Source organism: Geospiza fortis, unplaced genomic scaffold (assembly GCF_000277835.1).
Source record: "Geospiza fortis unplaced genomic scaffold, GeoFor_1.0 scaffold130, whole genome shotgun sequence".
Classification (NCBI taxonomy): domain Eukaryota; kingdom Metazoa; phylum Chordata; class Aves; order Passeriformes; family Thraupidae; genus Geospiza; species Geospiza fortis.
Genome location: NW_005054300.1, coordinates 15,913,332 through 15,941,005, shown reverse-complemented (window position 1 = coordinate 15,941,005; position 27,674 = coordinate 15,913,332). Strand labels below are relative to the sequence as shown.

The 27,674-nt window shown below is 39.4% G+C and overlaps 1 protein-coding gene across 7 annotated transcripts in view; it reads right to left on the bottom strand.

Annotated features, from left to right (window-relative positions):
• Window positions 1-27,674, bottom strand: part of ZMIZ1 (zinc finger MIZ-type containing 1) — a 285,918-nt gene that overhangs the window by 61,401 nt on the left and 196,843 nt on the right. Inside the window, exon 1 of one of the 7 annotated variants that reach the window (XM_031062595.1) lies at window positions 27,192-27,331. The exons of 5 other annotated variants lie outside the window; for them this stretch is intronic. The gene's annotated coding sequence lies outside the window, so the exon portion shown is untranslated. Of the gene's footprint in view, window positions 1-26,604; window positions 26,801-27,191; window positions 27,332-27,674 lie in introns of those variants that run through there. One more of the 7 variants, XM_031062591.1, reaches the window with a different exon arrangement.

The window sequence follows — 27,674 nt, the reverse complement described above, 5'->3', positions numbered from 1 at the left end:
GCCTCCCGGGATCGGAGCGGGCTGGGAAGGCAGAGGAAGTAACACACCCTAATCACACACGGAACCAGGTTTTAGCATCGATTTTTTACAGCAAATCTGTCAGAGCAGTGCAAAAGGATGATTTTAAAAATAAAACAAAATTTTGGATGCTTAAACAATCCCACGGCAGTAGTAACAAACACGAATAGGAAACCATTTCCAATGAGCTGTATGGAGCTCCTCGGGGCATTTCCTGGGAAAATGACTGGAATACAACCTGACATGACCAACAGAGCCCGCAGTTTAAGCAAGGCTGTAATACCCACAAGACATTATTGGGGGAAGATTTTAATCTTGGAAGCTAAAACTGAGGAGAATGTGTACTGAGGAGGAGAAGATACAGGAAGAGAGAAGGCAGCAAGAGACACCGAGTATTTCCCAAGATTTCAAGCACCGTTAATTCTGCAGAGCATTTCACAGGGACAGAGATTCTGTTCCACTGCCTGTAGAAAAGCAGCATTTTGTAAAAAAAAGCACTGAGCAAACATCCTATCTAAATAGCAACCACATCAATTTCATGTTCCCAGAACATCTGGAAAGAAGAATCACAATCAGAATGGACATCAGAACATCAAATATTACTGTACAGCACACAGTAAGATGCTGTCCAAGCACCTGGTGAATAAAATTCTATCTTCTTGGTCAAAATAATTTTGGATTAGCTCCTACTCCTACTGAAGCTGGTTGAAAATATTCCAAGTAATTTTAGTGGTCTGAAGCTCAGTCTCTTACATTACATTTACACAACCTCTACCAGTACAATCTTTTCTCCTTCAATACACTATTTCAAGTGTATCATACAAAACGTAACTTCTCCTATACATTAAGAAATACTTCCATGTTAGTCTAGCAGATGATATTTTTAATTTTACTCATGTAAACTAAGAAATGTGGGAAAGTGGCTACAATAGAGGATAAAACCCAAGAGAAATCAGACCAAAAGATAAGACAGTATGTTCAAGATAAAGTTTCTGAAAGGTTACAGATATGTTATTGCACACAGACTGTGCCTGGCTACTTAATGCCTGGGGCCTATGTAAATGGCCTTTCAAAACACATAAGGACTGGCTCCTTCCATAAGGAACTTGAAAGAAATGCAATAAAATTTCAAAACCAAGATGTCATGGACAAAAAATTCTCATGGAAGTTATGACAGGAATGTTTTCTGAAAGGAGCTGGTTGAATGAAAGAATAAATTTGCAGTCAACTAATAAGAAATTTTCTCCAAAGGGAATAGATTGTGGTAATTTTGAAAATGTAAGGGTGGTGGAAGAGATGAGGAGAGCCCTCAAGAGTAACAGAAGCCCAGGGAACAAGGACCAGACCTGAGGGTGCGGTCTACTTAATGAGAATAAAGAAGGTAATTAGATGGGCTACAAGAAGGTGGAATTTTATCATGTGCCCCCCACATCCCCCCTCTTGCTGCATACTTTTCATCCTGTATTTTACTTTGAGAACAAGTTTCTACTACATCTTCCTCCTGATCAGAGGTTTTCCATGTAAGAAAGGCCTCCAAAAGCCAAATTATCTAAATTTGGACCAATTCAAATAATATTTTAATGCAATACTCATCTAATCTGGCCTATTGCAATATAAAACAATCCATATTAGCAATCTGCAGTTTGATCCTATGAAAACTAGGAATTACAACACTTAAAAATATCATATAGTGTTGAGAACATCTTGTTTGTTCTCTCTTGGATTTCTCATGGATTGTTAAGATCAATGCAGGATACCAGCTCCAGTTCCACTGGCTGTCAAGAAGCAAAAGAAACAAAATCAAAAAGGCAGGCATTGCAGCTTGACTGTGGTGTTGGCCAAAACAAAATGGCAAAAAATCCCTTTTTTTAACTTCCTACACAACATAGTTGTTCTCCCTTTGTCTTCTGAGTCATATCTGTTCATGTTACCAAGAAAGCCTTACAAAGCCAATATGGCTAGGGAAGAACAAGATGTATTTTCACCAAGACTTTTAGCTGATTCTAGTTGCTGCAAACCCCTTTTTACCAGAATTATAAAAGAACCAGAAGAAACACACTGAATTTCAGCTTCCAGCTACTATAATTCATGACCTAGGGATATTTGGTGTTGAAAGGTAACAGCACACTGTCTTTACAGGCAGGTAACTTTTGAAAGACCTTTCAAAAGGTTTCCTTCTACCTTTAGAAGTACTTACAGTCATAAGGCCAGAAATATTGTTGATATTTCCACAACGTCTAAAAAAATCCTATGTATCAACACTAATACAAAACATTTTAAAGGTAGCAATAATAATAACAATAATAATAAAAAGAGCACAGGACAGAATATTTTCAAATTGTAAAATGCTTCAGTTTTCAAGAAGCAGTGTTCACTTCTAAATATCCACACACGTGTTAGTAATTATCTCTATCAATTATTATTATTGTTACTGCATAACAGTATTCTACATCAGTTGTTTCTCTAATGCAGAGTTGAGCACTACCAAGTGATCAAGACCACATATTCTAAAAGATACACATGTAAACAAAGCACTTCTTTTATCTGCAAGTTGCTGATAAACACCAGCTAATCCTCACCTAATCCTGTGAACAGAACATCATCCTAGCTTCACAAAGGGGGAATCTAAGGCAGTGAACTAATCCTTTGGGGAAAATACTCAGGTTAGAATGCAAGGGAGACAAGTGAGGGTGAGGGACACTGAGGTACTGACTGGTAGGGCTATGTGAAAATTTCTGCTGCCAAGATGATCTCCACTTTCTGAGGAACCTCTCGGGGCAAATGGTGGCAAAAAGACCAGGAAGGAGAGAATGAGTTTGAACATCAACATAGAAACAGGATTTTCACATCTATACATCAGGGTGTCTTGAATGGAGAGAGGAACTTCTCTGGAGGAGGATAATGCCAGTCAACAAGGACATACATTCACAGTCATTCACAGCATCCTGGAGAGGAGAGGATCAATGCACTCAACATCAGATGAGGGATTAAAGGCTCTTTTCCTAGCCTGGATGCAGACCACTAGACCATGCTAATCTGACAGGAGGAGTTCCTGCAAGGCAGCTGAAAAAAAGCACAGATGCATGTAGCAGAAAATAAAACAGGCATTCTAAAAACTCACTGCAAATTCTTGCCCAAGCAAACACACCACTGAACACTGGAGAATAAATAACAACAAAGTGGCAAAGCCTAAAAATCTTCCTTTTTAAGTGGCCTTCCGTGCACATGCATGTTCTGGGAAAGCATTCCACTCTGCAGCCTGTGTGACACCCAGAGCAGTGACCACAGACAACTCCAGCACCAGTCCATCAACCCAAGCAGATCATTAAACAGAGAGAAGAGGGTTCAAAGCTGAAACCTACCATCAAGCAATCAAAGCTTTAAAGTGAAATAGTCTAGTTCACTGCAGTATTTATAAAAGGTACTATCTCAAAGCTTTCATGGAGTACAGACTTAAGCCCCTGCTATTACAGACTGGAATAAACTAGTTGAGAAGGTACATTTAAGAAAGCCTTGTAAAGCAAAATGTATTTCATCCTGGAAAAATCTAAGAATCAAAAAGGATAGCAGAACACAACATGAGTAAGCCAAAATGAACAGCTTGGTAAGATAAAAGGGATGTATTAAAAAAGGCATAAAGTCTTCATAAGAGAAGACTGGAAGAATGTTACATGATTTACAGCAAACATTTCTATAGGTATCATGATGAAACAAATGACAACTGTCTGTCAGACAGGTTCTTGACTAACAAGTTTCTGCAGATTGACACTGATTAAAAAACAACCAGCAAAATCCACAATCTGGACCCCTGTGGGCTAAGGTGAGGGAGAAAGAGTAGAGAGAAGTACGGGCACTGCACTAATGAGCAGTAACAAAAGACCAATTAACAAAGACAGTTGTAATGTCTTGCAACTGATACTGCTGTGTTCCAGACATTCTATGACTGGAAGTCATAAGGTCTTTACTAGAGACCTCTTGTAGTAAAGATGAGAAACTACAGTGGATGAAACCAATGGTCTCTCAGTTCACAGTGTATTTTCATCTGTCCAAGGCAACAGAAAAAGTATTTCCAATATGCTTACTTCATCAGATGCACCTTACAGGGGTCAGAGAAGACCCTTCCAATGTTTGGACAGGCAACATCAGCTCAGAAATTTTAAATAATAATCTAGCACACTTGTAGAACTGAAAACACAGCAGTCTCAATCCTAACATACATGCGGGAAAGTAATAATTAACTCCAGATTCTAACCAAACCTTTTAAAAGCAGGAAACATTCCTTTTTTAGGCACAAGCTCCCAGCAGGGTCTCACTGAACACAAGTCTTTCAACATCTTTATTCAATCTGATGATACACTGCTTTTTTTGTGGGTTCTTTTTAATGCTTTGGGAAGTTGCATTTAATCCAGATAAAAATTGGCTACCTCATTATCACTTCTGTTACTACAGAGAGGAACAAGTGGCATAGATATCCCTTAGATAAATGTGACCAAAGTGCAAAAAAACCCCAGCATTAAGTAGTAAGGTGAAAAAACTAAAGTATTAATCTGCTCCACTCTTTGGAGAAGAGACTGTCTCTTCAAAGATGTTTGCAGAGTGCTTAGCACAACAGGCACTCTGATTTAGATATAAGCACTAACCAAATAATAATAACTAATAGCAGCAAATACTTTAACCTCAAGTTCTTCTGTACCTGGTACTAAAGTAATGGTGGAAAGAATGAGGATCATACAAGAAACAGACCAATGAAATATTAAGAGAGATAGTACCTATATCTGGTGAAATCATTTAGCATTCTAAATTATTATCAAAACCATCAAAAATATTATGTTATCATGTGCTGGCTCATGACTTGCACCATAGGAACTTCTCAGTTTTGCATTTACCTCGTTCAGTTTAAAACTTCATATTAAGAAATGTTTTGGTTATTAATAGTAAAGTACACTCAGAACAAGGAATAAGAAACTATTGACAATGGCTACAAGAAAAAGGTTAGCTGCTTATTACCTTGCTCAGAACACAGTAAAAATGAGTAGCCAAGCCAAAGACTTAACAAAAAACAATGTGCAAGAAACAAAAGAGTAAACAGAAGAAAGGATGGACACAGTATGAGAGGGTGTGGTTCCTATGCACTAAAACCCCTGACAGGAATGGACACAAGAAGCAGCAGGTCGCTGCTTGTGCTTGGAAACAGTGCACTAGACAGACCAGACCTGCAGATCAGCTCAGGAAAGAACAGGAGAAAAAGGAAGGAAACCTGGACAAAAAAAAAAAAGTGTGGGCAGTGGGAAGTTAAACAGTCTCATGTTTCATGAGCTCTCCCATTATTCCCTTGCACACCTGCCATGTCCCAGTTTAAGAACAACTTGTCTACCAGGACCAGAAAAAAATGAGCTCCCAACAGGCACTGGAGGATGCTCAATTCCCAGACCTGCTAACCACTGCAGGCTGAAGGAAGCTGTGAGTAAAGTCAGCAGTGCAAGCAACAATTCAGAACACTAACTTCCCAACTCCTAAGATTTTATTTTAATTAGCCCATGGTATTTTTACATGCACAGAAGTTATCTACAGTGATTTCTTCATACAAAGAGTGATTATGTTGGAGTTTTTTGATGATTTATAACTAACCCAAATTTTCAGTTCCAAACAAAATCAGGTCTAACTGGTGATGACTGAACTTGAGAAAATTTATGTATAAAAATGTTCAAGCACCTTGGATATTTGACCAAAAGTGGTGATATGAGCCTCGCTCCCCCTTTCTCCAAGCAGGCACTGTAGTTCAGAAAGCAGATGGACCCCATTTAGATTTAATTGAGACTTCAGTAACTGCAAGTCAAGCCAGAACACAGGTGTACCTGAGCTGACCCTGACTGCCTGTGTAACCACAGGAGCCAGAGCCTCAGGCAGGGATGTGGGGTGTGCACACCTCTAACCAGGTAGCTCAAGGAGCAGACAGGGATGTGATGGAATAAATGGCACCACAAATATTTAACCTTTAGAGAAAAAATTGAGATACTATTTCATGTTATTCAAGTGAATTCCAACATCTCTATTGCTCACAATATGATTTCAGGTTTTACAGCTTGCTAGAAAAGTGAACTATGAAGAATAATAAAAAAAATCATGTAACTGAACATTTAAGCTGTGTATTACTCCACTATCTGTAAATTAGTATTCTGGTTTGAACAGCTACACTAAAATAAGTTGCAGTCAATTTAAATTAGATCAGTTCAACAGTAACATATTCAAAATGATCCACTTCAGCAATCTCTCAGCTTCTGTATTTTTTCAGGTGGGAAATATCACATACTTTTGATAGCAGAACACACAAACATCCTGACAGGAAGCACAGGACAAGGGATGCACTAGAGGAAATGCTGTGATTTTTCTAATAGATACAGCATGCAGCTGAAATCCGCAGCTCTGTGACAGACCCTGCTACCATGACTGATTTGTGTGTCCCTGTGACTGGCACCAGCTGCTGAAGGGGTCTGGCCTCCCTGTGCTGCCTGGGCTTTGCCTGCTCAGCTGGGAAGGCGAGCTGGCGCCTGAGCACGCTGCTCAGCAGTCAAAGCTGGGAGCACTTCAAACATGGGCAGACACGAGGAGAACTTCTGAGATTTTCTCTTCTAAAGCCAAGGAGGTCCCTTGTGAGTACTTACAAACCACAGTTATTCAGCTGCATATCAGCTTAGCTAACACTGGGGAGATTTTTTTTTTAAAGACAAAAGAATCTTGATGACTTTGCTACTCAAAGGCCACCATCTTGCCAACTGGGAAACATTCTGCTCTAGAAGGAAAAGATCAATAGTTTTTCTTCTTCATAAACGAAGTCCTAGCCTGCTCTCTGAAGTACATATCTAGTTTTAAATACACACACACTCCTTCTTTCCTTCCTCATTTTTTCCTTTCCCTCTTTTTTCCCCCTTCAGTTTTAGATGCCTGCTTTGTTAAATTTCATCCTGAATTGTTAAAACTCAACAAAAGGATAAGTCCCAAAGCCAGTCTCATGATTAGTATGATGAGCCCTAACAATCCTGTCTTTATTAGAAATATACCTAAAATTCAGCTCCAATGTACTGATCAATGTAGGACTAATTAAAAAATGCTCTGACAAGCACTTTAATTCCACAAAGACTGAGTGGCAAAATTATCTTTATAACTACTGAAATACGTTTGCTGGTACAATACTGGTTAGAGCATATGACATAAAGATTTTCTTTTTTACTTTTGCTGGTGATCCTGCCAAAGAGACACTTCCTAAACCAAAGAGACAATCTATAAACCAAGTGCAAGAGGGATCTGTTAATTTTAATATTTTTTTTCTCGAGTTATCTCAACTTGTTGAACTGCAATTTTCGCTTTTAACTAGATACTATAGTTTTTCATGAGACATTTTTTGATTTCAACAGCTCTGAAGACTGGACTTTGCAATGCAGATATCTTGAGAAATGATCAGAAAATGTTATAAGAAGCACTTGTTTTAATAGCCATTGCAACACCCTGGAGTTAAAAACAGAATACATCACAAGTCTTTTATAATGGCCAATAAATTTTGTCATCTCATTAGATTTTACTGCATGTGTGTTCTTAAAGTAAAAAAAAAAGATGAATTCTCTTAAAACCTGCAACAAAATTGGATTATTCTCATATGAAAGGCAGGTAGGCAAAACCACAAAGGTACCAACTCATACCTGGAATAAGTTGTAAAATGAAACACAACTGAAGCCAATCAAGGTACTTGAAACTAGATGTCCACTGGCTTCAGAAGTTGAAGTTATCATATTCCAAACTGAAAGATATGTCCTGAGGCCACAGAGGCCCCTATACTTAGAGGAGGTCAGCATGTATATTACATTTATGCACTTAATTAAGGATAAAACTGTAATTCCATGGCATTATTTGCAAGGTGCAGCAAAAGGTAAATAAGTCTGAAATCCGAATTTGATTCTGCTTCTGACTTCCTCTGCAAGCATGAGGTAGTAGTTCTCAGTAGAAAGATGAGATGCCAGAGAACAACATTTCTCCTAAAACAGAGACACTCTACTAGAGAGGCTCAATAGAGCCTTGCTGCCCAGGAAGATGATCTGTGGGACTATCACAGACAAGGCTAATTGGACACTGGATGTTTGACTCAAACCCTCAGATTACTTTCAAGCAATCAATAAGTATATTTTTAAAACAATTAAAAAATAAATAGAATTAGCACAGAAAGTGTGCTTTGGAGAAAAACCAGTTGTAGCAAAAGTTGCTTTGTCGATGAGTCTAAAAATACAGCTTCACTCACTCACAAGAGAAACTATTCATGGACAGAAAGAACACTGCATAATTTGTAGGTCTTTGCAGGGCTTCCCCCTCTCCACCCCAAGACTCCCTTTTCCTCAAAACAGCATGAGCCAGACAGAGCTTTTTGCCCCCCTACCAGTCTTGAATATTCTAGGTCTTGTGTGAGTGAATCGTAAAGAACTGGGACACAAAGTTCAGTTTAACCAACTGCCAAACAGGAAAGCACTCATTACTCCTTTAGAAGCATCCTTTGTGCAAATGACTACAGTAGAGCATGATGAAGCAAAACAAGAAAAAAAGAATTCCACACAGGCAACATGACCAGTCCATCTCTCCAGCCCAGGGCAAGCAGCAGGCAAACAATACTGCCTCCTTCAGCTGCTTTCTCAAACTGACCTCCTTGAGTGTGAAGCCCCAGTACTATATTTATAAAAACAGACTGCAGGGGCAGACAGCTGGCTTGCACTAGAATGTCTGCAAAACCCCTGCTTTTATTGCTGACATGAAATTTGAGTCTTATGAACAAGATATTTGGAAAGCTTGTTCAAGGAAAGGTGGACCAGTCTGATAATTTCAGCAGTTACAGCACCAGAACAGAGCTCCATGATTTTGATTTACCATGTGCCTCACAATTAAAGAGGGTGTAGGTCAATTGCACTCTGCACTGGCAACAGAAACAACAAGTACTGTCCTTCTTCACAGTGCTGAGCTTATCCCATTGCTTTCTTGAACAGTGAAACTCTTGAGGTGTGCAGAGCCCCAGTTTAAAGGGCTTCAGATCAGCTCACTGAAAACACTGAACTGACCATACGAGAGCCAAAGCAGCACAGACCTTGGAAGGTGCCAATGAAGCCAGGCCTGAAGTCAAGCTTGCTCATGTAACTCAACTTCCCTTTTGAAGAGCCTTGGACAAACCCCCTGGCAACAAACTCTCCAGAAGCTTGGTGGTCATGGGATCTGCAGCAAACTGCACAGTCCCCCCTTGGAGCTGCTTAACAGGGATACAGCCAGAACCAGCAGTCCTGAATACAGCAAACAATGAACAGGCCATGGGGGACCAAAATCACATAGAAAATAAAAGATGTTTAATGCATTCATCCAGTCTCTGGAAATAATTTAAAAGTAACATGGAAGAGTTGCAGATGGCACATTTCTGGGTTAAAAAAAGACAATATAGGGAACAAAAAAAAAAAAAAAAGGGAATGGACAAGTGGATGCCAGACTACATTTTGTTTTGATGAAAATGACCATTTGTACAAGGTTAAAATATGAGTGGATTTTAAATATGTACAACCTTTCAGGATGAGGGCACAGCACTGTAAAAATTACTCAAAATCACCAATTTATGATAATGAATAGAAACACAGGACGTAAGAAGTAAACAACAATAATACTTTAATTACTGCTACTAAAGTCAAAGGCTCATTGTTCAATGAAATAATAGTATGGTTTTGGTTTCTTTGTCTTAAAAAGCTAAACAAGCAATTATAAGATTCAGAGATCAGCAAACACAACTGAAGAAACACAAAGACACCTGAGTGAGTAAACAGTAAAAGACTGCATTATTGCTAAACACCAAGAGTCATGTACACTTGACAGAAAGGTTTCAAAATTATGTTACTAGTATTCAGAAAAGACTACATGATTTTTTACTACTGCTAGTTTTTTCCTTCACACAGTCAAGTGCATTGAAATACCTATTACAAATATTTATGAAGCCAAGAACAGAGTGAAACTCAAAGTAAAATTAAGCATTTATCTCCACACATGCTCACTGACATTGGAAAATATAAATGACATAAATGGACATTAAACATTAGCTCTTGTTCTTAGAAGTATAGCAAGTTTCACACATTTGTCACATGAGACATCTATAATCAAAAGTGCAAGAAAAAAAAGTAATTTTTTGAAATGTAGGTTACTAACTTCAAAAAAGACCTAGCAATGATTCTTACCTAATGATTCCATTCAATGTTTACCTCTCCAATGAAAGCAACAAACATAAACTTCATGTATTAGCTAAAAATGAAACAGACTTAGCTAAAAAAAAAGTGACAAACTGGAAAATCAGGATTAGCAAACTGAAGGCCAGAAAATAAGAAGTGAATCATACTGATGCCTATATAAAGCACTGGAGCAGTGCATTTTAAACCAATCTGTTCATTCTAGGCAATATGTATAGTGGGACAATTATTTGTTTTCTTTTTTCCAATGTTTAGTCACCATAAAAACCCTCTACATGAAAACAGCTTGTGCTTTACAGTTCTAATGAAGCTCATAAAAAATTAATAGAATGCAAAGAAGGAAACATGATGATGCATAGAGATCATATGGCCAAAAGACAAGTATGTGCAGGTCACATTGGTAATATGCTTATCTTACATTTGCATCTCAGGCAGCATTGGACACCTAAAGGCTGGATTATAGAATGCTTATCAGGAGCTGTTAGCTATCATGTCTAAAATGCACACGAATTGCAGAGAATGTATTCAAGTTTCTATATTCTAGGCAATGGGAGAAACACGTACAAGGAAATGAACTCCCCTGGTGAAATCTTCAGTGTGCTCAGAAGAATGGCAAAACCAACATCAACTGCTGCAAGGATAGGATTTTATCTGTTAAAAAAATCTGTTTACTTTTCTAGGGCCATGGATGTTGATCTTGCCCTCTCCATCACAAATAACAACCCTTTGGCTCCTGGGGAGAGTGGAAGTTCCAGACCTGGGTCAGGCTGTCAGCCCCACTTCACATGCACACACTTTCCATGGTGGGCATTAGAACTCCAGAGGGCCACTCAACCACAGCAGATCATCAAAGAGGAGACACCAGTGCAGAGCTTATTCCAGTCCTTTACCCTGGAAAACCAAGTGACTTACAAAGGACAGATCCTGCAGTAAATTTGCTACAGTGTCTTCTCAGTTCACTTGGCATTTCTCTATATCCTCCCAGCAAACTTACGTAGGGTTGATCTTTCAAAATCATGCTGAATTGGGCCAGTAGAACTATTTTCTGCCTTCCTAGCAACAAATGGTAAGGTTGCTAAGGTTTGCTTAGGCTAAATTGAGTTCTGATGTCTTATTTATGATGCTCTATTTCCTCCTGATACCTTAAGAAGAAGTGTAAATACACAAGCAGCAGCAACAAATCAGATTAAAAACAGTATTGGAGAATGTAGTTCAGAACTGTATTTGATTCATAAATCCTTAGCTTATGCTATCAATGAGGGAATCAAACTCTGATAAGCAACTCTAAAGAGGCTTTTTTAAGGTTCCTCATTTACCCTCTTTAATCTTTAGACTGCCTGTTCTAAAACACATGATGAGAATAGGAAACTACTGTGAACTAACGTTCATTAACACCAGAGGTTGGGGAAGAAAGAAATCAGGTGCAGGTAGCAAATAATGAGAATCCCATTCATGTTTAAGAGCTGTGTGTGTTCATAACTAGATGTGGTAGATTGCTGACAAGGAAAAGGAAGAAGATGATCAGACATAATAGTAGGCATTGTTTTCAAAGATACTCTTCACTAATAAAACAATAACCTTCTAGACTTCACTATTCTGGATAAAACTGAAAACAAAAAATTCGTTCCTGACAGGGGAAACTACATCTCTCCACTGCATACACTTGACACACTCCCAGTATCTTTTTGAATGAAGTGTGTGCAACTCAACAATATATCTTGCTATAAACTGTCTACATGATTACATTTGCAGCTGCCATTTCTCCGTAATTTAATGCTAATTCCTTCATGTTTATATTTGGTGCTTTTAATACTATTGTTTTCTAAGGCATTTCAAAAAAGTATTTACCTCAATGAGTCTGTACTGACGAAATTAAATTAAACAAAACAAAAACAGTTGCATGAGCCTCTCCGCTGTTGACACTGACTAGACGGTCTACAAAACCAATCTGCAACACTCCTCAAGTATATTAGTCAGCAACAGGCAAGTTGCTAAGCTCAAAAAGGATGAAATTACAAATACTAATGAGTCATAAGAAGACAGATAGAAACTAAAATTGTAAGTTGATTAAAGATATCCTTCCATTGACAGGAACAGTGAAAGCAACTGTAAGGCACGTACTAATCCAGTTCCACCATAAACTGGTAAAGACTACTGGTGTCAAGATCAATCATTTCAGTCTTGTTTCAAATCATTCTTCTCTTATGCCCTTTTGCTACTCACATCTGTCCTAGCTATTATATACCTGTTTATTTAAAGAAAAGGAACATATGGCAGCAGAGACACAGAGATAGCAAATGCAGACTAATGGGTGCAGCTGTCACACAGGGAAGGCAGGCAGGTACATTTGCCCATCTGCCTTTGCACATGCAGCCACCAGAACATTGGCCACTCCCTTCCCTGAGCAGGAGAGAAACCTTGAAAACCTGCTCTCAAAACTGAGACAAAATGCTGCTATCTCCCTGTACATCAACTCTTCATAGGTTTTGTTAGCTGAACTTTTCAAAGTCAGTCACAACACTCTTGGCAAGTATAAGCTTATAAAGCAAAAAAGCACACCTGAACTTCACTACTGCTACTAGACACTTTATTTTCCTCTCACTTGTACCTCATATCTTCTTTAACTTAAGGAGTTCTTCCTCAGCCTAACATCAGATTCAGGTGTGTTGCCTGTCATTGTTGGTATATTAGCATTTAGTTATTCCTGTGCTCATGGACTTCAGCTATCCTGCTTAGGTTTTGGATGCTATGACTCTTTTTTCAGCTGCCTGTATTCTGAAATTGGATTACTAGCAGCAGCTTTAGTTATGCAGCCCAAAAGGAGCACACACCATCTTTCTTGCTGACAGACACAACCTTTCTGCAGAGAGAAAACACACCATCTCTGGGGGAAGGAGTACAGGGAGAGTCATGCCAGTGAAGCAGCGTGCAGGGATCAGGATCACCATGTTGGCTACTTGCAACAGCATGTCCCAGTCCTGAGAGCATTTCACCCAAGCTGAGCTTTTTGTAGGACTGCAGCTGTTAAAGTTTTGCCTGAACTTAAATTCTCCCACTTTCTCTGTTCCAATGAAAATAGAAACTTTTAATAGTAATTAATAGAAATTAAAGAATTCAGTTTGTGATTAAGAGCTGAATTCTACCAAATTAAATTACTGAATTGCTTTTACTGTAAATTGTTATTTCAATAAAGCAACATGCAGATGAAAACACAATTCATTTTCAAATGGAAAAACTACCTACAGCAATATAATCAGAGCAATCTGCACTGTGGCCTCCTCCCTGCGTGCACACAGTGCACAGAACAAGTGAGAACTGACAGGTTACACTTCTGAGTTCAGCACAGGCTTCCTCAGGTAGGGAAAGGACGCTGCTCTGCAAACAGGCTCCACACAGGAACCAATTTCAGCCCCACTTGGGGTAACACGTTGGTTTCATTGAACTGTAACATCAACAGTCACCTCCTCCTAGATTAACAAGATTTTTAGAGAGGCTAAACATGAAATTCCACACAAGTGATTATCAATGCTAGAAAGAAATAATTATCACACCTAAAGTGCTAGAATATGGAGAGATGTCTCATGTTATTGTCACTTGATCCAAATGCTGATCAATTTGTCAAAACCTAAAAGATAAGGGAAAAAACCAAAATACAAACACATTTATACAGAAGCAAATTAACATAGAAAAGAAAACCAGCAGCAATACTATCTTTGAACAGATCTTTCAAACACAGTTAAAGACCATTTGTCTGGAAAAAAGGGACCACATCAGTTTTTTGGACCACACAATCATTTTAATTCATTTACAAAAAGCTTACAGATGTGGCTTAGACAGGAGTTGCTCAAGTTGCAAATATGCCTTGCTCTGGCAAGTCTCAGTTTTTTCCCAAAGGATAGGTCACTGCATAGAAGGACAAAAAAACACCCAACCAAGCAGCCTTGGGAATACATGAAAACCACTTTTCATGCAGAGCTAGAACTGAGTATTTTTATACTGAAACCAGGCTAAACTGCTTTTTCAGGAAATTATCAAAGGCAACATAGCTGAGGTTGCTGAAAGCACAAGAGGGGTTGGGATGCATTTTGGGCAACAGTTTTGGGCAACTGCAAATTCAGTGAATATAGAAGATGTTGCTATCAATAATGTCAAGCCACTTCAATTGAGTTCATACTTTCTTTGATAGTCCTTTGAACTTGAAACTCAAGATGAAACTTAGGATGGGATCAAGTCCTCCTGGACTGAAACCTATGAATTACATACGGAACTGCACCAGACTGATCCTAAAAACCCCTCTCAAGGAGTACAGCCATATTTACGTATTTCCATAATGCTGAGAAGACTCTCTTGAGTGAATGAATAACATTTTGGTGTAGTTCAAATGCTTACCTGTCTTTTTAATAGCCAACCTTTCTTTCTCCCTACAGAATTTGTAGACTAGGCAGGTTTACCATTATTCATGGATGATCCATGACAAAGAAAATTATGCAATGGGCAAGGGGACTATTTCAGAGAGATATACTGATGTGCATCCAGGAGAGACTCTTTGGAAATAGATTTGTTAGAACACACACCTTAACAAACCTTTTAAGTTACCAATTTCCTGGCAACTACACTGACTAAAAACACACAATCCCAGTCTGTATGCACAGCACCCGATGGCAATAGAGCATTGTCCAGAAAACAGCACCCAGTGAAAACCTTGGAAAGTTCAAGTAGGCAGTAAGAGATAGTTAATTCCAGGAGCATGGTTCTTGCCTCTTCCATTCCTTAGGACCATTTCAATAGATGTTCTGCCAGCACAACACCCCTCAAACAGTTTGATATGCATGGCTATTGTAGATATGGTTTGTATCAGCAAAGAAAAGTGATCTGGCTAGTTTATAGCTAACACTGATTCCTTGAGTGAAACAAGCAGCATCAGCAAAACAGCATTTTTATTGTCGAAGGATACCTATTCTAGCATTTTTGCCTGTATTGAGTGTTGTAAATAACCACAGTCCTTAATGGCATTTCCATGCATACACAAGTTTTATGTGCAGATCTTGCTCCAGGTGATTTCATCCTCACTCCACAAACTCCTTATTATTTGTACCTAATGTCTTTCTTCCAGGTTTCAGAGAAATCACTGAAATCAAGTAATAAACTATCTCCCAAAAGGTACATGCCCTTCACATCATGTAAAATGGAAATTCAGTGAAGAGCAGATAAGTTCTCAGAGCTCAGTCTATAAAAAGGGAAGCAGTTCTATATGCAGTTCTGTAGAAAAGCATAAAGGAGTAGGGTAAGGTAGGCAGAAGTTACCAGTCTGATGGCTAATTTCTAGCAAAGTTTAACTTGAATTTATGACATTAGTAATTCTGTAACTATCAGAGAATTGTTGACATGGTAGCCTTCTCTTCCCCTGCATTTTTCCTCTTTTCCCTGCTTATTTGGAGGTGTGTTAAATCAGAACACGGGTCTCTTCTATTTCCTACACAGATGGAGCTATCTTCCTGCTTTTAAGAGAGAAATTACTGTTACTGAAGGAAATCTGATTATGGATTATTTCACTGCTTGAGTCACTACTTGTATGTAGATGTTAGTACTCATGCAGTATGAAACACAATCTTCAATCTCTACTGTAATTATGAAAACAAAGGAGAGTTAAGGACAGACCACAAATATCTTGATCATCAATGAAATCTGCCAGAGAAGCTTCTGGAGACCCTTAGATATTTTTCCTCCCCTTAGATCCTTTGATTCACCCAAAACTGATCTCAAAACAGATTACAAAAACAATGAAAATACATATGGGAAAACTCAGCTGTAGACTCCAGTTTTAGATGGTGACAACTGGTAACATTTCTTTAAAATGCCTCAGTCTGTTAACAATCTAAAGCCCTCTGAAGAAGGCTTTTAAAAATTTGCCAAATACTATGAGTGAAACTGTACAATAGCTTGAGATAGCATTAATTAGAAGGGTGGTTCACGGTGGTTCCATTGATAGAAAATTGAGAGCCACAATCACCCTTCAGTTTAAAGGTAACAAGTGCTACTTAGGGTGAAATTTTTGAAAAATTATCAGCTGCTTGACATGCTTTGTGAAGATCAACAAATACAGAGACATTTCAGTGCAGAGACAATGAATAATAAATATTACTTTCACACTAAGACATTCAGTTCCATACTGCAGTCAGACAGACATTTTGACAGTCAAAGTACTGCACAAACACAGGCACAGGAGCAAAATGTTAGGGGAAAGTGCCATTATGTAAACACAGAGCAGAAAGAAGGCAGAGCTGAACTGCAGAGGGAATACTCAGGCTACTACTTAGGACTCCCCTGAAACAAGAAATGTTGAATTCTCAAACAGCATTGTTTTATCAGCCTCCATTCAAATAAATTCCCTCATTTTAGTCTCCCTGATGCTTTGTGCAATTTGTACATCCTTGAAACTGATGAGATGGCTGGAAAGACAGATGCCTATTTCAAGTGAAGTGTCTGTCACCCATTATTGTGGATGACTTGGCCAAAGTCTGAGTGTTCACAGGCACATGTGCTCTGACTACAGGAGGCATACAATGGAGAAGTAGGATGCCCAAAATAAAGAAACCAGTACCAGAAACCATTGCAACTGGGAATCAACACTGAGGACTAAACAACACTAAAAATGGGACAGACCTCCCATTTTTCAGTGCATCAGCTCTGCTTCACTTGATACTGAGAACAAAGCAGAGAATCAGGACTGGTGAATCTGGCCACTGTGGAAAGCTGCTTGTCTGACTGCACAAACTGTTTTCCTTGTTGTTTACTAAAAATTTATTTAAAAATAGGGATGATGTCTTTGCAATCCAGCTAAATAAACCACATTAAGTACTGAAAGAAGACATTCATTGCGCCTCATTTTTTTCACACCATTATCACACCTTTGCCATGACAGCAGAAATAGCAACAGTTCAGGTACTTGCTCTTAGAACAGCTAGACAACCCTTAAAACATCAATTTCCCAGGAGGCAGAAAGAATCCCAAATTTCCATGAAGAGGCATTTGCTGTCAGAGATGTGCCCTTCTCCCCTCCCTCCACTAAGAAACAATTGTAATCTGCTCTGTACCTTTCCAAAATGCTGTGGGCAATTACATTCAGAAAGAAAAGTCATTCTTGTCTGACTCATGTCTCAAGAGAAGCACAGAAAAAAATCCTGTCTTGCTACCACAAGTGCATCTTTTTTGCATCTGCTAGCACCAACCAATGAGATCATTCACCAGAGTGTCATGAAGTAAAAATATTAGCCATCAATATACTCAAGCTCCTGGATCAGAAGAGACAGCCCATCTCATGACACTCACCAGGGCTGCCTGATGACAGCTTTCATTCCTACATCTCCATTTCTTCTGCTTAGTAGTGAGTGTCCTGGGAGGTTCTTGAGATTTGTATACCAAAAACAAAGAAAAAAGAGAAATACACCTGTAGGAAGGTCAGGATTTCAGAGCATTCCAACTCAGGATTTAGTATTGATGCAATTGCTCTAAAAACTGTAACAGGAGTTACTTTTTGGGGGGATGGGTATTTGTCTATTTGTCCTCCTTACCCAAGAGGCCAATTTATTCCAGCATCTATCCCAATTAAAGTCACCTCAGAAAACCTAATGTATTTTTTAAAATTAAGTTTATTTATGGGCCTAACACCTGCATGCAGTTTAGCAGCAGGAACCACATTTTTTTTACCTTGCTTGATTATGCTATATGGGAAGAGTAAAAATGTAAAAAAAAAACCCAAAACTGCTGTAATATAAGGGCTTTTCCTGCAAAAGAAATAGCTGCTGTGTGTTCCCCTTTATCACTTATGTGACAAGTGTCAAATGAGACAGCATTTTATTTGCTTTATTTTGGAATAGCATTTTATTAGCTTTATTCTCTTTCCTCACATCACCCTGCTGGTGATAAGAAACTGGGTCTGCATGGCACTACTTCAGAAGCCAAAGTTGCATCACTCCTCAAAAATGAAATAGTGTTTAAAATGTGAGTAACTTGAAGAAATGGCTCACATAGAACCACTTCACAAAGAAAGGAAACGACTATGAAGTGAGGCTCAGGAATCAGGCTCAGATAAGGTGGCCTGCCAGACTAGGCCACAGGTTGCATGTGACACTGTCAAACTACCTATCAAATGGTATATTTCAATTTCTGTTGGACATGATACACATAGTATCTCTCTGCTAATTAACTTGTGGTGTTAATGATCACAGGAACACCACTAAAATATTATAAAATTACTTTCAGCATTTTCACAGATAACTGAAAACTAACTAGCAAAAGGTAAACCATCTCAAAATCTTGTACTCTGCTCAGATTAAAGCACAAAGGTGGTAACTATGAGCAACTGCAGTGTTACTGTCCTTCCTACACTCACTCTGAAGAGGACATCCATTCCCAGAGATGTCAGTTCAGCACCTTCTGTGAGCACTTGGTTGAGTCCAACCTCCCTCAAAGCAAGCCTGACATTCCCTCCTGACTTGTGCCAGCCCTCAGTGCACATTGCCTGACTAAGGCACATAATGAAGCATCCTTATGCCCTTACTGAAAGGAACAAGTTCCCACAGAAATATCTCCAGACTTTAATCTACAAGTGCAAGAGAGTGGGGGAAAAAAAAAAAGGTTATCTGGGACAGAACTGAAGAAACTCCTCATAAAGATGCCAAGGAAATGAATGTTTTTCCTCCCCTTGACCTCCCCCAGTTTTAGAAATATTAACAGGAAGTAAAAACAAAACAAGCAACTAAAGCCACTTCAACCAGGTCAAATGTGTGTTGAAGCAAAGGTAAGAAACCACTTAAAGCTCCCACAGGATTATAAGCCCCTTTGACAGGTCTGATAATTTTAAAGGCTTAATTCCATTACAGTATCTGGCAGCCTGCAAGGGCACATTTTACTAACCATAGGCCACCAGGTCATAGTAGATGCTGACAGAAAACATCAAAGGTTAAGTAGGCTGTAAGACCATAAAACATTTCAAGCTGCACAGTGCCAGCAATGTTAACTATGGAGCTGTTTGAGAGGAGAAAACAATGGCTGAGTCTTGCCCCCACCTGCAGTCCCAGGGAAGCCCAGCAGAATCAGCTGGCCAGGATGGCCAGCCCAGACCATGCTCCCGTGACATGAAAGTGTTTTTGGCTGTGTCAAAGCCCAAATTTCCTATCTTACTTAAAACTCAGAGTGCAAGATTAGATTAATTACGCTGAAGAAAACATATCCACACAATAGATCTCACTAGTCCTCTTCATCTGGCAAATGCAGTGAGCAGCTGCAGCTGGAGCAGCAGGGCTGGAGGCATCCTGGCAGCCGAGGTCAGGCAACGTGCAATTGCCTCTGTGCAACACTGGAGCACTCTGACTTGGAAAAGCAGTGCTCAGATTCTTACTGTGATGAAGATCTAAGCCAGCAGTTAAAACAATTTAGCAAGAAACAGTAATTTTGCCTTCAATATCCCACAAAACTTACTCAAGCACTGCAACGTAACCACTGCAGGTGGCAACGCTTGCTTCAACTCCCCCTGAGAGTATTTATGCAACTTACACATGCAGTTAAAGCTCCAATATGTAATTTGGATTGCTCACTCTTGAGGGGTGTCTAGATACAGCAACAATGGCCATAATCACAGATTTAATCTTATTTCAGCCACTAAATATGAAACCTAATATTTGACATTCCAAACTAGCGGAAAGAAAGGCAATGCATAGATCATTGCCTGTGTGCATGGAAGAGGCTTGGAAACTGCTCTCTTCTGCATACTGGCTTTCAACAAGGCACTATGAGAATATACACAAATAGATCTTCTGCTTTTTCTCTTCTCTATGCAAAAGAGCTCCCCTGAATGACATCTATCTGGATAATAAATTGCCAATACCACAAACAATTCAATTAGAAGCAGTTCAAAATGTAAGGGGGTGGGAGCTGACTACTGACCAAATCTGACATACAAATAGCCTGCTAATTTGTCAGCAAGCCAAAATAAATGGAATGGGCTGGCTACAGGTGCAGGTAAACGCCTCAGAAATAGACATCAATAAATCATTTAGCTCTCTATAACATTTCAGATTACAGTCATTTAACAAGAAGGACATTTTTGCCTTTGTAACATTATTCATGAGTGCTTCAAGTGAGTCATTTAAAGTCAGCACTTAAGATGGAACTTTAAAACTTGCATTTTTTGATCTCCTATAACCTACACTTAACTTAGCAAATATTATAAACTGTATCCTCTGTTCTGCTTATCACAAAATACAAAATCCAAGATTATGGGGTATTGCATACTAATGATCAACTCTCCAAAGCCCCAAACTCTCTCTGTGAGAGAATTAGTCTCCCTGATATTTTTTGTAGATGTAGAGACAAAGAGGAAGGCTGTTGCATTTCAGGCCAGCCAGCCAGCCAACATCCTAGTTTTACTAGATGTGTCTACATAGACAGAAACATGATAAAAAGAGTGGGTCATCACATATTATAAATGTGTTCCTTGCAAGTAAAAATCACTTGGTCCTCATAATTTTCCATCTCAAGTACTTCTTGAAAAAGCCAGCCTGCAAATAACTGTTCTGTCTGCTCCAAGACCATCTGTGGGGCTGTGTTTCTATCAAAATGATACAAGGTGTCACAAACAGTAACAGACAGACACTTAACTGCATGTTCTGAAGGAGGTCAGTCTTGTACTAAAGCCAGAAACACAAAATACACAAGGACTATCTATGCTTCCATTTTGCAAAGATCTTAAAAGCATATTTACAAGTTGTAAAGTCATTAAGTAAAAAAATTAAAATCTTCCTTTACTAATGGACTAAGACTATCTATTTATATATAAACTCACATGAATATTTGTTTCTAACCTGATTCTACTGCAACTTTGCTCTAATGAAGTGTACATCTTGACAGACACAAATTACTTCAAGGACCTTCCAGGTAAATCAGCCCATTAAGGAACTACAGTATTTCCACCCCAAGGAATAGTTAGAAAACATATATAACCATTTGGAAAGTGGGCTGAAACAGGACAATTTAATAGTACTCGTCTATGTGCAAGACAAGTGGTTTCTAAATTTCTTCCAGATTAATCTCTCCATTGCCCTGTTGCTGGAAAAACAGTAGGAATGCAAAGGCGTATAGGAACATGAAGAACTGCTGGTTATTTCCAAAAATATGGTATTTTATTACACCTAGCATAGGAGGAGTTTTTACACACTTACAACTTCACATGACAGCCAGGCACATTGCCAAACATACATTACAAACCTGAGCTAACAGCCAAATCAGGACAGAACCCCAGTTCAGCACCAAAGTTCACTAAGGTGCTCCCAAACTTCCTGAAAAACACAAGCAGCGTGACACAATTCTGCAGAGTATCTGTCTGAGCAGGAAATCTGGAGTTAAAACCACTGACAGCAGCAAAATGAGAAGGATGAGAAGTATCCGTAGCAGACCCCGCTAACAGAACCAGAGAGACCTACAAGCTGCTCAAGGCAGTCAAATAACAGCCTGTGATCAATAGAAGCAAATACTGCTGGCAGATCAAGCAGGATCAAGACTACATAAGCCACTGCAATCTGTATGAATAAGTAAATCATGACAGGCTCCTCTGAAAGCCATGCTGTTAGGCTGATGCTTGAAAACCTTAACTTTCTAAAACAGTTGGATAGCGTCAGTAGATAAGACAGTAAAAGCACTGTTAACACCCTTCTTTCAAGTCTGGCCTGCTATACGGATAAGTAAGTGGCACTAAGTGGCACAACACCTCCTCCCTAGTATTTTTTTTTCTTTTCCTACTACATATTAATGCAGAAATAAGGGTGTTAGTAAATGTTAAATATATAACATCACAAAAGCAAACAGCAGGTCAGCAAAACCGTTTAGCATAGCTAACTAAAAACTGAAGGGAGTCCTGTGACAAACTCCTGTTAGTTCTCCCTGTTACCTGCTTAGGCTGACCACAAAAAGGTAGTCAAGACAAAGTAAAGGAGTGCTTTTTGTGAGAATCCCAGTTCTTCCCATCTGCCCTAGTTCTGCTTCTACTGAAGCTCTACTCACTTTATTTGCAACTAAGTTAGGTCAGAATGATTTTGAAAATCCTGTACAGATAGTTTTAATGATAAGATTGTGAAAGAATGAACCTCTCCAGGTACTGTAACACTATATCCAAACAGCATTCTAAGAATGTATTCCCCAACAATTGTGAGATTTTGTATGCCTCCAGGATCTCAACAGAGAGTCCAGCTTGCCTACTGCCTGAAACTTAATTTAATAGATGCAAGGGACACTAAGGAGGTATAAAACCCACAAACTACTAACAACAAAATTCAGTTTGAGGATTAGAAGTTTATAAACAAACATTAAGGGTTACTCATCAAAATGTTGAGAGCTGTACTTTAGTTACAATAAAAAACAAGAATCAGGAGCTTAGCTAGCTGTCAGAACATTTTATTGGTACTAATAAAGACAACTGAGAACAAAATTAACTTCTTTTTTTTTTATGAAATAGGTAAAACTGGATTCCTGTCAATAGAATGATCCCAAACAACGTAAGACTCAGGATTAGCAACACACAAACTTTCCAGAGAATATTTAAGAATGATCTAGGTAAAGAACTGAAGAAATGTATAGTATTTATTAGAGGTGGGCTGAGTGGCAGCCTTCCACACTACTGAAGTAATTACTGTCCCAATGTCACTCATTTTTCTTTATAACTGTACTTTGTCTTGATTTAAAGAAGAAAATTCTTCAAGTAAATTCTTCAATTAAAAATAGAAATAAAAAACCTGTCTGTGATCTTTCTGGGTTTCTCTTGTTTCCTTCCCGGATTGTCAGTGAAAGCCAGACTGGCTGGCTGCTTTCTCCCTGATGATGAATGGATACACACTCTTCCCCATGCCTTGAAAGCTATTACTGCTCTGCTTTACTGCACATTGGTCTACCTCTCACAATTAGTGAAACAGCTGTTTCATTTGAAGGCTAGCTCAACATTTTACATGCAGGTTTAAAAGGCTTTGCTCAGTAACTTGAAATTGTTTTTAGTTACTTCCAAAACAACTGTTTTATATACCAAAACATTGTTTTGCTTCAGCATTTTAGAAGAAGGTATACCCCGTGGAATTTTGGTTCCCATCCTGCTGTTAGAAGAGCCAAATGATATTAACTTAATATATTCAAGTGTGTTAACTTTTAGTTATTTTTAAATAATTTATTTTTTGTTTTGCTTACTTCAAAGAAACAGCCAGTAACACCATACTACAGTGAAACAGATGTCGTGTCTACTGGTCTATTTCACAGAACTTTCTGGTTTCCTCTGGAAAGGCCGTACAAGGAAAACAAACTCTAAGAAATTTAGGGGACACACAGTGGGGTCATTTGTTACATGATTTTTTTTTAAGCCCTCTGGATGTCTCTGCTGTGTCTTGCAGGGTACCAGAAGTAGTGAACCATCTGCTCAGCCTGCACAGCTCTCCACATGCCCAGCAAGGTTTCTGAGACTTCAATTAGATCACCCAGCTCTACTTGCGCTGAACAACGATGCAGCAGTAGCTGAGCAGCACTGGGAGGAAGCAACTTTTCCGCACCTTTTTTTGTTTTTCCTTGAGCAAAAACCTTGCTGTCCAGCTGCTTGCAAGCAGTTTCAGGGCAGTCTGCTAGGAGCAGCTTCTCCTGTTTGTTCTACCTGAGAGAAAACAGAAGTTCTCCTAGGCAGAGCAGCTTCAGAGGAAGGTATTTCCTGTGGCACTCTCTGTTCTCCAGCTGAGAGGAACCAAACCAGAGAGCACCTTCACCGAGATCTCTGAAACATAATTTTAACAGTGTTTCACAAGATGAAGTTTTGGGGTTATTTGTTTTCTGCTGGTTAGCTCCTTCCCTGGTTAGCTCTTTCGATATTTCTAAATACAATCTACAGTGCATTCTTTTGTTATGAGGGGAAAAAAGTTATGGTTGTGCCATCCCATAGAGTGACAGTTTCCTGATGGCTTCACTCTAATGATTTTTGGTCACTGTTGATCAGCAATGTCCCTCTTGCTGATGTAATAGTCATGAGAAAGCAGCCTTGCATTGTCACAGTTCCAGTGACAGCTGAGGATAACGTGGGAACTTCTGTGTCCTCAGCTTACCTCGTGACATAGAAAAACATTATTCTCTTGTCTTAGTTACACATCTTGTAATTGCAGGGGGTTGGGGCATTGGATTCAGAGACTCTCTTGAACTAATTGCTGTACTAACTCTTATGGCAACAACAAGCCTGTTTTGCCAGACTATTCTCTCTAAACTATCTCACTGTAATTAATACAGCACCTGTTACTACAACAACAAATTGTTCAGTCACTGAGCCTAAGTGCCCTCTATTTTTCTCTCATTGGTGGTTTGCATGCTCTGTTTCTTCGCTTTGTAACCAAAAGTTGTCCCCTGTCCACCACACACGGACAAGCTTTCTTGGGTGTTCCTGGAGCATTCATCCAGCATAAGGGTCCCAGGACTAAATGTTACTTTCAGCACAAGTAATATCAAGACAGTGCATGTGTTTCACTGAAATATGAACACAGTAACTTGTCAGCCAGGATCACAGAGACATTGACACGCACAGCTTTGACATTTGTACCCATTCTACTATGATCTACACAAGATTAAAGGCTTATGACTACTTTTCAAATCTCACTTATGATCAGTATTTTCAATTGCTAACATGCAACTGTACCTCACTCATTCAGATGACTTTACTAGTGAAATTTCACTGCACTTGCAGACGTATTTCCCCAGGGATTTTTTGATGGCTCCTCCAGAAAGGGGTAAGGGTGGTGGTAACTTAACAATGTTAAGTAGTTTTTAAAATCAAACTTTGACCATAAATTTGATACCAAGCCTTTGGTAACACTCCTCTGTTCACTTAAACTGGAGCATTACTGACTGAGTTCTACTGAAATAAATTTACGTAAACCCAAACTTTTTATCCCATGTTCTATTGCACTTTAGCTGCCATCTCAGTTTAAATGCTAAGCAAAAAGAGGAACAAAATTCTGCTAAGCAGACTGGTGACAGCATGAAGAGACATGCTTCTGCTCAACTCAGAGGCACTTCCACTTTTATGCATGATTAGATGCTGAGAATTACTTTATCACCAATATAACTGTAATAAACTTCTAACTTGAACAAAAACTACAGGAAATATTAGGCAACGTAGAGCAATTTTAGCTGGATCTTAGTTTTTATGTACTTCCATTTCCAAGCAGTGTTTCAGTCACGCTAATTGCTTTTCTTAGGTCACCCCAGCCTAGTGACCTGGTTAGCTTAACCTGAGACAAGACTTTTTGAAAGAAACTGTCTCCACAGTAACTTTTAATTCTAAAATCTATATATTTACAGAATGAACACTGTCTTTTATAGTATTATGAGTAAGTTGTCATAAATGTGGGTTCAATTTAACCAGTTCACCCCATGAGATGTCTACAGAGAGCATTTATTTCATCAAAAGATGACAGATTGTAAGGGATTTTTACCTGGATCTTATAATGGGCTCACCTGAACTCAGGACAAACAGTTTGTATGACTGAAGTCACAACTTGTTTTGACAGTGGCTTTAGTGGCTCCAGAATCACTGATGCTACTTTATGCAAAGTCTGTTTTACCTTACAGAGCTATTTTACCCATTCAAAGAGCTGTTATCTACAATAGCAACCTCTCTCCCCCCAACAGACCGTGCTGTCAACATCTGAATTACAAGCACTGAAGCTGTATAGATCCTTTGCATTTTGTTTTTGGCATACATTGATAGATGCTATTTTATTAAGTTTTTACATACTATTTTCATTAAGCCAACTAACTAAACTAAACAATAAAACTAATGTCCCAAATTCCAGTCTGGCATCACTAGTTTGAAACTTTATGATAACTCCTTAAATGAAGTAACTAATTAAGTAACCTTTTTAGTTTTTTACACAGGAAACAAATAAACAAGACACTTGTTACTACTCAGCATAAGGGGCAAAAAACTTGTCAACTGGAATGCCCGAGACTGTCACTGATACTAATACTACTTTGAGATCTTCTATGAAAGCACTCGCCACAGATGTGAGTTCTGCATGGCAAGGTCTTTATAAAGACGGCAAAAATGAAATGGTGGCAGCAGTATTGTCACTGCTGTTTGCAGAACAGCTTGTCACGTTCTGACAGCGCCAGGCAGGCTAAAGTTGCGGGAAAGGCCACTGCTAACTGGTGTTGCCTTTTGGTGGTGTGAGTGCAGATGCAGGCAGCAGGGCGCGGGCCGCAACACGCTCCAGCACACGGTCCCGCTCCCGCACGCACGGCCGCCACCCCCCCGGAACCAACTTACCCCCGAGTTACATCCCATTCACCAGCCCGGCTTCCTCTGCCGCCCCTCCTCTGCGCGCCTGCCTCTGCTGCTGCAGAGAGGCCACATATGTCTGCAAACACTTCTAGGCAGAAAGCAGCCAGTGCAGAACAAAGACAGCCGGGGTTGCCTTCATCTCAGCACAAGGCAGCCAGTAGCTATTTTCAAGCTTGTTCGCTCTCCCCCTCTGAGGGCACCCTGCTCTGTTTCTCCCTCTCTCTCTCTCCTCTTTGCCTGTCCAGCTACTGCACAACACGCATCAATTATTCATTGCTTGTCTCCCGGTTTCCAGGCAAAACCAATCACAGATGGAGTCTTGCTAATGGGCTCATGCCGTACTTGCCAACAGGCTATTTGTGCTCAAGCTACAACCCTCTAGAGACAATAAAGAGAATCAGGTTAAGCTTTAAAACTTCACACGTACGCGAACAGACCTAAAACGGCGATAGACATGTAAGCATCCCTATGACATTGCTTAGGAGTACGTCTTCGGCATACAGCATGGCAGAAGGCTGCTGTAAATCTTCCGAAAGGGCTTTAAGAAAATCAAACACTCAGAAAAATCTCACCTCAGCTGCATGTTACTGATATTGATGGTTCTCTTTTCTGTCTCTAGTGATCCATGTCTCGCTTTCCCATTACACAGAGAGGTATGTCCTTCTCTCATTCTCGTGCACACACGCGCACACGCACGCACACACACACACAGCCACAGCCACTTTGCCAGAAGGAAGAGAGAGAAAGAGAGGAGGAAAAAAAAACCACCCAGGCAGCTCACATTTCAAACTTGCAAGGAGGGGTGGTGCTTAAAACGCTAGGACAAAGCCTCTGTCTCTGGCACCCAGTCAAAATACTAAAATAAATCCCCTCGATCAATTAATCGGAAGCAACACTTGTTCGAGCCCGCGTAACAAACCATTAAGGGCACCAGGGCTGAAAAGTCTTGAGATTTGGGAAATCTCGTACCCTCGCTTCCCCCCTACCCTGTTTGCTGAATGCTGTTGACTAAATCCATCAAACTAGTCATGCTAATTAGCGTCCAGGGCAGCCTC